Source organism: Sebastes umbrosus, chromosome 6 (assembly GCF_015220745.1).
Source record: "Sebastes umbrosus isolate fSebUmb1 chromosome 6, fSebUmb1.pri, whole genome shotgun sequence".
NCBI classification, from domain to species: Eukaryota; Metazoa; Chordata; class Actinopteri; order Perciformes; family Sebastidae; genus Sebastes; species Sebastes umbrosus.
In genome coordinates this window covers 10,651,664-10,662,310 of record NC_051274.1, presented here as the reverse complement: position 1 = coordinate 10,662,310, position 10,647 = coordinate 10,651,664, and positions in this window count along the sequence as shown.

Here is a 10,647-nt window from a genome sequence, read left to right as displayed (position 1 = left end):
GAATATGGATAAACTGTTCTTACAAGGCCAATTTCCGCCAATGTGATGAAAAAAAAAAAAGATCCTGTAAGACATTATAATGAGGAACTTTCTTGAATTAATGACTTAGAATCTCAAAATAATGACTTAGTATCGCAACATAATAACATAGTATCTCAAAATACTGAGAAACTCTCTCAAATCAATGAGAAACATTCTCAAAATAATTAGTTAGTATCTCAAATCAATGAGAAACTTTCTTGACATAATGACTTTGTATCTCAAAATAATGAGAAACTTTCTCAAAATGACTTTGTATCTTGAAAAACGTATTATTACGTATTATTACTTGTTATTTTGAGATAGTAACTTATTATTTTGAGATACTAAGTCCTTATTTTGAAATAGTAAGTCATTATTTTTGAGATACTGAATCATTTTTTTGAGATACTAAGTCAATATTTATTATTAACAAAGTCTCTCAAGTCTAATGACTTACAGTATAATTTTTTCATCACATCAGCGGAAATGGGCTTCCATACACATATAGGATCCTCATTTGGCAGGATTGAGTGAGAGACATGGTGTTACTGGTGCTATGTGACTTGTTTCAGAGAGATTTTAATTGTCTGGAAAAATGGAACCATTTTGTAATTTTATGGAGACCTCTGGTGGCAGTGTTGGAGAATAAAACAAAAGGGTCAAAACCCGGTCAAAAGGAGACGTAAGACGTTCTGACATGACAAGGTAGGAAAACCCCATGTGTGAAAAATTAATGATGGCTGAACTCTATTTAGCTCATTTGGTTTCAGAGTCCTGGTAATGGCTCACTGCCACATGAAAAGTAATAACCAGTAGTGATCAGTCCATCAACATCCCGCTCTACTAGATGTTGTTATCAGATCAGGAAATTGTAGATCTTTAAGTCTGAGAAACAGCTGCAAGGACTGGCAACGATTCACTTCTACATGCTGACTCTGCCAAAGCCTCACTGTTTCCTTAATGGCAGGTTAATTATAAGGTAATTATCATCAACAAGCTTTCCTTATTCATATTTTCTTAGACTCTCATAAACATTTAATGCATTTTGGCTTTAAAAGTTAATTCAAGTCATCTTTTGAACAACGCTGTGCTTGCAAAAAAAGGGCTGTACGATCAGTGAGACAAACTCATAATTCAAAAGTCTGAGCATGAAAATATGAAATCCCACCAGTCCTCCACGATGCCTCGGAGTGTTTGCCATTCTCTCTAATCTTCTAATTAAAAGCATCATTAACATTTTCCTTCTCCCACTGCCCACATTTGGAAAATAAATATTGGCTTGAAGGAGTATCTATTCACAATATTTGTTGTGCAAATAAACCTTGTACAAGGTGGATTGTGGCTTTAGAATATACATATATGGCAACAATTTATAAAAAAAAAAGTAATGTCTCAGCCTAAACGAACAGAACTGTCACAAAATACAAATATGAAATTCAAATGATTCCCATATGAATTACAAATTAATCAATCAGGTGTTCTCAGCCGCTTTTAACCAGCAGAACACTGAATATCACCGAAGGCTATCACACTATTTAATTCAATAAAACTGCTTAAAATTCAGTCCATGGAGGACACATGTACATGCCTTTGCTGCTCATCCCTCATAGGGAGATAACGAGGGCGCAAGAAAGCGATGATGGTCTGGAATGTAAAGTGTAAAATAAAGGGTGAAATACCCTTTTCAGCACAATTAAGAGTGACCTGCTGTTGAACTTTCTTTGGCCTAATTGTGCTCCTCAGGCAGTGTAGATGTGGGAACTGCTGACGAACATCTTAAACAGGGGGTGCAGTGATATTGCACACAATGCTGCCAAATTAGCTCAGAGGGTCTTCAATTGATATGGATATTATATGACACTTGACCGAGACTTAGTAATAAAATTCTGATTGAGCCACTTGGTTATCTTCCTCACAGGGAGCACAGGTGCATTTGAGCCTTTAGCCCAAACATGCACATATAGTTTTAAATAAATATAGCATGACGTTTTTTTTGGGAATATGCATATTTGCTTTCATGCGAGTTAGATGAGAAGATTGATACCACTCTCACTGCAATAAGCCCGTCCAATCATTTCATTCGGCCCTAATGTAATGATTGGATGGGTTACTTACCTGCCAGTGCATTATTGCGCATCACCGGAGTCTTCCACAATCCGCTAGCTTGACAGCTGTGAGTATTAATAATAGCCATGTTCAATGTTCACGTTCATTATGACATGTTTATATTCGTAATGATAATTTTGGGGGAGTGGCTTTGGGGGGAGGTCTGAAGGGATGGACTGTCTATGTAGCAACTTTCTCGCTAAATTTAGGGTCTTTTGGAGCTAGTGCTGCCAGCTACTTTCATTGGAAAAGAGTTGGCAACACTGGGCTAGGTTTTTTGATCTACTAATTTTTAATAATCTATATACTCTTGCGAGTTTCTCAAGATCAACAACCCTCCCTTTAAACTAGCTTTAACTCATCTTTTAGACCACTTGAGGGCAGTGGAAACAATCTGTAAACACAACACTGACATAGTTGATATAGCAAACTTATTACTACTTGCTTATTTACACATCCAGTGGACACAAAGCAACATTCACATTAATTCTAAGTCATGTCAGTTGCGGACACCACAGACGCCTAGTAGTTCAATTTATAGGCTACTACTTTCTGGAGTCCGCTTGGAGGATTTTGTATTCCTGTTCGGACATGTCAGCATGGTCGAAACAAATGTGAGGTATGCAGTTGTCCGCACAGAGCCTATGCATGCACCCTCTGATGTTGAAATTGACATCACCCAGACCCTCGCGGACCCTTGCATATACTCACGGATGCGCAAAGTATAATTTTGGCTTAAGTCCAATATATACTCTCCTTTTAGCTCTGTTTTTGGTCTGCACACAACTCCTGAAATTCCTGAAAATATCAGGCTCTTTAGCCGCTAAATGCTCCACTATGTTCACAAACTAGCTGCTTACTTTGACTGTCTGACATTTGGTGCTGAGCGGGTAGTGTACAATGGGTTTATATAGCTTTTTTTTCTTTGCTAAAAACAGCTGCCTGATGAAAACGGTGAGACTGAACCAAAACAGTAAAGTTATTATAAAGCTTCGTACAGCTGAAGTAAACTGCATAGTCAATTGATAACTATCTGTGGGTCTGCTACTACGAGCGACACTTTTCATATACACATAGTAATTTGAGTGCTTGTTATTATAAAAAATATTGATTATAGCAGCTTTAAACTTTAATCTCTAAATAAAAAAAAAAGACTAAAAATAGTCAAATATGATCACCCTCATGTGTGATCCTGCAGTCAAAACAGAGTCATTCTCCTTATTTTTGGTCCCACCTTATTGGCAAATATTGTAAAGGTCTTGGAAAAACAATCTACCATCAGCCCAAGATTTGACCACTCCTTTGAATGATCCATGTTCCTCCAAGAACACCCAAGTGATAGATGAAACATGAATGTTTACACCTGTTCTGTCACTAGATGGAGACATTCTATAGTGTTTATGTTATAGCCAGACTTACATCTGTTGACCCAGTAGCTCTCAGGACAAAAATAATATCTACTTCATTAATTATGGAATAATAATGGAAAAAAAAGATCTTGCCACTGCATACTTCTGGGTATTATGGGCTAAATTGAGCTGGCTTTGAACAAAACTGTGCTTCTGTAAAATTATAAATTAGAGGAGTTATATTTTAGTAGTGGCAATGCTGCATGTTTGCATGAGGCCAGCTAAGACTTTTAATTTAAAACCAGCAACTCCATTAACCATTATTTAACAATAAGTTTGTGTGTGAAGTCCTTACTAAGTTCTAAATAACAGGGTTACGCCAATAAAAGAAAACCTCAGAATGATAGAAAATACTTTTAATAGCTTCTAATATAAGCTGTAACATAACTTCCAATTGTTCCCAACAGTTCCTTGTTTTATTTATATGTACATGAATAAATAGTTATGTTTGAAGTTAGTAATGCAGTTCAGAGAGGCAAACATGATTACGCTAACGTAACTGATGTTACTCAGTTACGTAGTCAGAAAACATAACTGACATAATGCTCTGAGATTTGAGGCGTATTGTGTCATTTTACTGAAAAAATAATTTCACATCTCCCAAGGTACATCATTATTAAACAGGTCAGATGTGTCAGCCATATTTTATATGACCTCTTTCACTCTTCAGTCTGGGTCATAACCAGTTAGTGTTAGTTCTGTTATTTACTCAACACCTGGCAGTTAGTGGGTATAAGTATTTAGTTACAAGAACACACAAGAACTTGATTATGCATTTGTGTTTTTATATAACGATGTGTAAATTAGCCACTGAGTAGGCACTTGCATTATAAACGAGTTTGATCTTGCAAACAGCTTGTGAAACAGGCAAACGTTCTGCTGTCATTTCTGTGTGTGCACGCTGCCTAGGAAGGGTTATATGTTACTACTTCCTAAGGAGGTGGGAGTGGGGGAGTGGGGGGATGGACCTGCATTTATAAAGCACCTTTCTAGTCTTCCAACCACTCAAAGTGCTTTACACTATATGCCAATATTTACCCCCTTCACACACACAGACACACACACACACACACACGCACACACAGACACACATTCATACACTGATGGCAGAGGCTGACATGCAAGGTGCCAACCTGCCCATCAGGATCTATTCTAATCATTCACATACACTCACATGCCGATGGCACAGCCTTAGGGAGCAGTTTGGGGTGCAGGATCTTGTCCAAGGACACTTCAACATGTAGACTGGAGGAGTCGGGGATTGATTAATAAAATGTTGTAAAAGTACGTGTGTAGCAACATAAGTGATAAGATGCACTCCGACACAATACAAAAGTATTTCTCAGTCAGAACATTGTCTGATTATATTAAATATCTCAGTTAATCAAACTGTTTGATGTATCTCATGGCCAGCTAAAAACATGCTCATTTGCTTGGAGAATATATATATACAGTATACACAGTATATATACAGTATACAGTATATACACAGTATACTGTATATATATAGTATATATGTATATGACTGGAATTAACTCTTTTTTTATTGTGTGTATTGTATGTTAAAATTTGGAATGTTAAAAACACTACAGTAGTACAGTGCCCGTCCGGAGCGGGCCGATCAGTCAAACATACATACAGACAGACAAACAGACAGACAGAGATTCCTTCCTTAATAATTAGATGATGCTGCTAAAGTGCCCCCTATTGGCCAAATGGCAACCAAATTTGTCATGGTCTCTCAGACATATCTACACATGTCCACCAAATGTGGGTGCAATTGCACAAAGCGTTCAGGAGATGACATTTTTTGTAAAAAAAAAGCCCTGCCACACAAAATTTGTAGGAGTAGCAAAAAAATCAGATTCGGACACAATTCAAAATAGTGGAAAATCAATCTACACTCAAATGGCCGTGGCTTATGTGGATAGATTTGTCTGGTCCCACAAAAATAATTTTGTTTTTGATTGTTATACGGTTCATAAGTTACAGGCCAAAATGTAAAGTTTATTGTGAAAGTGGCAACATATTCGACACAGCACTCCCTTGGGTCCTGAGCCAATTGGGAAGTCGATTGGATGAACCATAACATGACAGAGATTCCTTGCTTTATAGTTAGATTCATTAATTCAAACATGGATTGATAAGTAAATAAATACATAATTCAAATTGAACAATAACTGTAATCACCTCCAGGTACCGTATGAAGTTGATTTTAAACAGCACAATTCATCCAGACATCAATACCTCAATCAATCAACTAATTCCCGTATTATTTCTTGCTATGGGCGTAACTGCAAACAGGCATTCGGCTCATAAAACCCTCTCATGGTGCAGCAGTAAATCGACTGGACAGTATACAGTTACATCCATAACATCGATGCTTTATGAACGTTTGTTGTTGAGATGCTCTGTTGCATATTTAAGGGCACCTCACAGTCGCTGGGTAAATTATTGATATGACAAACGGCAGCTTTGAATGTCAATACATCTCCTTGGAGACGGAAAGTGAAAGAAACCCTCAATAAAGACGTTAGATCAATAGAGACAGAGGGGTGAAGTCTGAGAGAAGAGAGGCGGAATAAAACAGAGGAAGCGAGAAGAGAGATAAACACATTGTTGCTGATGAAGGGAGAAAAGTTGCAGAATTTTGAAAACAAAGCTGACTTGCACATACAGTTGGTTTTGCATGTAGGACACGGTTACACAACAACACATGACAATAACTACCTTCTTATGTTGTGATATCAAAGGTCAAGATGTGCTTTGGTTAATTGAATTCCAAATTTATTGTTGCACAGCGCTGCCTCTCCATGCGGTGACAGCTTTGAAGGGCTTGATAATAACGGACCCCGGGTTCGTTGAATAAGTAGGTGCATTATTTGTGGATCTAGGTATCGAGGAAAAGCAAAACATTTGGTAGCGGCTGCATAAAATATTGAACAAACTCATCTTTATTGTGCTCAACTGTATCACAAGCGGCTGAGGCTTGGTCAGCAAAGCCTTCCCTGGATAAATATAGTTTTACATCTTTTTATATGCATTCTTTTTTATTATTCATGCATCCAAAATTGCATTAATATTTATTGTCTTTATTTGTAGGGTTATTTATGATTGTCTACAGTGCTTGCAAAATATACCGGAGGGCGGATTTATTTCAGCTAAGAAGCTGAATATTTGTGTTCTGCATGCAGTGGTGGTTTAAGAGGTTGTTAAACTGGGAATACACCCTCCATTAATTTATTCATAATTAGGTTGAATCACTTTGAGTACGAGGTGCATCTTAGAATACCAACTAAATTACGTTCCTAAGGCAAAATCTATTTTGTTTAAATGTTGCTTCATGGCTTTTACACATTTCTACAACAACTCAGAGTTTGTGTTTACGATGTAATGTCTTGCAGCTGCCATAATGTTTATCATGTAGTGAAGGAGATCAGCGTAATGGGCTCCCCCCTGCGCTTAAAGGTGATCCGCATGAGCCACATTTTATCTGTTGTTCCATGTTGCAAGAGCCCTACCGTTCATGTGCTGACAACCTTGCCATCTTTCAATAAGGCGTCACTGTGTGCGCGCCTTCTAATCCCAGCACAAATCCCCCCTGTCAACCGTTTGGTGTTCGCTATTATTACCATGACTCACATGTAAAACATGGTTAATGCCAAATTACACATTGAGGCCGTGTTCTTAAGGCATTCTCTTCTTTTCATCCGGCTGCCATTTACATGCCCCGGCGAGATTGCGACAAAATTGGAAAATTACAACATCACATTCGTGGTCACTCATCTGTGAGCCTTGAATCATTAAAGGATGTCATCTTTCTGGTTGCTGAGCAATTCTGCCCAGTGAATGCACAAGAAAACTAAATTGCAAAGCATAATCAGAACTAGAATTACTCCCTCGTGTTTGTATGTCTCCGCAAACCAATCAAGTTGCAGTTTACATCCATGTCGGTCCAAAATGTCATCACTTCATCATTTTACCACTGTTAGACATTTGTGTGAAATTGTCATAATAGAGTGGTGCAGGGATGATGTACTTTTGTAGGCCAACCAGGAAGTTAGAATCGCACGGGTTCCCTCGACAAAAGGCCAATGGGATTTTCCCTTTGGGTTTTGGATTACTGCAGAAAATACGCTTTGTGGCAAACAAACATTTATGATACTTACACGTTTTGTTCAGCAAGATAATCTCCACAAATGAACAGAACGTTTAGGATTTTTGAAGCGTGAATGCAATCTCCAAAAGTAAAAAGCTAACATTAGGCTATAAACAAACTACACCACTGTTGCATGAGCATGAGTCTACACAATGAGGCTGTAAAGGCAGACGTGTTGGCGTGATGACATCCTGTAGTGTCATTTAGCCACTTGTTAGCAACTGCCTTTTTAAAGACATATAAAAGCTTCCAAGTTCACGATCAGGATATTTACTGACGTATTTAATATCGTAGAACAAAACGTTCAAATCTCTTAAGCTTGTGTTAAACACAGACCTTATTTCAGGCATCTAACCAAAAACCCATTCAAAAAACTCATTGACTTCTAGGCGAGGGAACCGGAAGCGCTAAAATCTCATTTCCGGGTTTTAGGACTCCTTCCTGTAGCACTCTATTAGCATATAATGGTGCCTTCAAATGGGGTCGTGTTCACCGTGTTCACAAGAAGAGTCCATATGAACTTGTGGTATTCACAACCTCGTAAGTGGAAAGTTTACGAGTTGTGACGTGTTTGTTGATGTTAAATGGCGGAGGCCATGGAAGTTTGTTTTTCAGCGCATAATAAGTTAATATATTGTAATTTTAGTCATATATTGTTTTTATTTGTAATTTTATAATATGTCTGAGGAAAATGTTGATATTCCCAATGACCTCATCTTTTTGACTTTTTGACAACCAAATTCTAATCAGTTTATCTTTGTGTCCAAGTGGACTTTTGTGCCAAATTTGAAGAAATTCCCTCCAGGCATTCCTGAGATATCGCATTCATGAGAATGGGATGGACATAAGGTCGCAGTGACCTTGACCTTAGACCTTTGGACTTTTGATGGACGTGAGGTCACATCCTCGAGTCCAAGTGGACTTTTGCGTCGAATTTGAAGAAATTCCCTCAAGGCGTTCCTGAGATATCACTTTCATGAGAATGGGACAGACGTGAGGTTACAGTGGCCTTGACCTTTGACCTTGTCCACCAAATTCTAATCAGTTCATCCTTGAATCAAAGTGGACTTTTGTGCGAAATTTGAAGAAATCCCTAATGGCATTCCTGAGATAACGCGTTCACCAGAATGGGACGGACATGAGGTCACAGTAGGGCTGCACAATTAATTGGTTATTAATCGCGATCACAATTTTGGCTTCCCACAATTAAATGAACATGATCGACTGCGATATTGACATTTATAATCCGTGCTCCGCTCTTAGAAAACTCTGTTGCATAAATCCAGCGCTTCCTAAACAAACAACCTGAGATGAACCGTCAATCAGCAGCCGATCGAAGCCGAACGGTTTTCAGCAGTCTCATATATACGATTTTTATATCCGCACGAAGCACATTATGGTGCATTCAAGCTCTATTCAGTTAATATGAGTATTGGGTGAAGGTAATTTATGACGCTATCATGATGTGTTCAAATGTAATCTTATAAAATGTAGTTTTTGGCGGGAAACTTGAATAAATCCAGTTGTTTGAAGGAGATGTTTTCACAGCAATATAAAATAGATGTTAGAGAGAAAGAAATATGACCTGTTTAACTTCCCAACACTAGCTCTAAGCAGTTTATAATATATAATTAGAACTACTAATGCCAAAAATGATTTTAATTAAAGCAAATATTTAAATAAAAATACAATCATTTATTTCCTAATCATTTGAATTGTGTTTTTATGCAAATAACCACTATAGATTACAATAACAAAGTAAAAGGAGAACATTTAGAAGCTTTGACGGTTGGAATGTAGCACAACATGGAAGTGAAAGCTGCGCTCTGTTTATTTAAATGTGAAATTGCAATAAAAATAGTACGTCCATAAAATCTATGAATAATCATTATAAAAATCGTGATCTCAATATTGATCAGAATAATCATGATTATCATTTTGGCCATAATCATGCAGCTCTAGGTCACCGTAACCTTGACCTTTGACCACCAAAATCAAATCAGTTCATCCTTGAGTCCTGGTGGATGTTTGTGCCAAATTTGAAGAAATTTCCTCCAGGCGTTCCTGAGATATCACATTCACGAGAATGCTACGGACGGACAGACATACAGACGGATGGACAGATAACCCGAAAACAATGCCTCCAGCCACGAGTGTAGCCGGCACGGAGGTATAAAAACAGCGGTCAGCCTGTCAGTGATGAGAAATGCAGATGATTAAAATGTGTTTCTTTTTGTATGTTTGGCGACCATAAATTGCATCGTATAGTTAAGGAACATTTTCTGCAGCCAGTCATCAGTCTTGGCTGTGCTGTGCTTGCAGTTGCATATTACAGTTAATCTTATATATAAGGCAGCTTTTTTTCTTTCTGTTGCTGATATATTCACTGGGAGAAAAACACTTAAGCGTTGGTTTTATTGTGATTAATAATTTCTGAAGGCATGGCTATCTGCTTGCCTGGCGCTCACCGCCTACACGATAATCTGCAGTCTAATCCAATCATGTGCTACTGATGAGTGGGACACTACTTGTGGATATTACCTCTGTTGGCACATCTGCATTTGCTGAGTGCACACTAAGAGAAATATAGTTGGAATTTGCAAAATCTCCTCTTTTCTCTCTGCATTTGCAGTAAAATCGCCCGACACCCCTTCTCGGTCTTTCAAATTGAATATGACCGTGATAGTTTTATGCCGCCATTACAGAGGCCATCAAAGTGCTTAAACGGAAGATTGGACGCCATTTATCCTTCTGAAAAATATATTGTTTGGAGAGTCCTAGACAGCGCTTTTCTAAGACATCAGCAAAATGTTTCTGTGGTTTCATTTATCATTATACCAGCCTCCTCTTTCACACAAGAAGTAAACAGTTACTGCTCCCCCACTGCCGAGGATTCCTCACTGCTAGTTTAGTTTGCCTCCGAACACGACACAATTAATCATGCTGTCACAC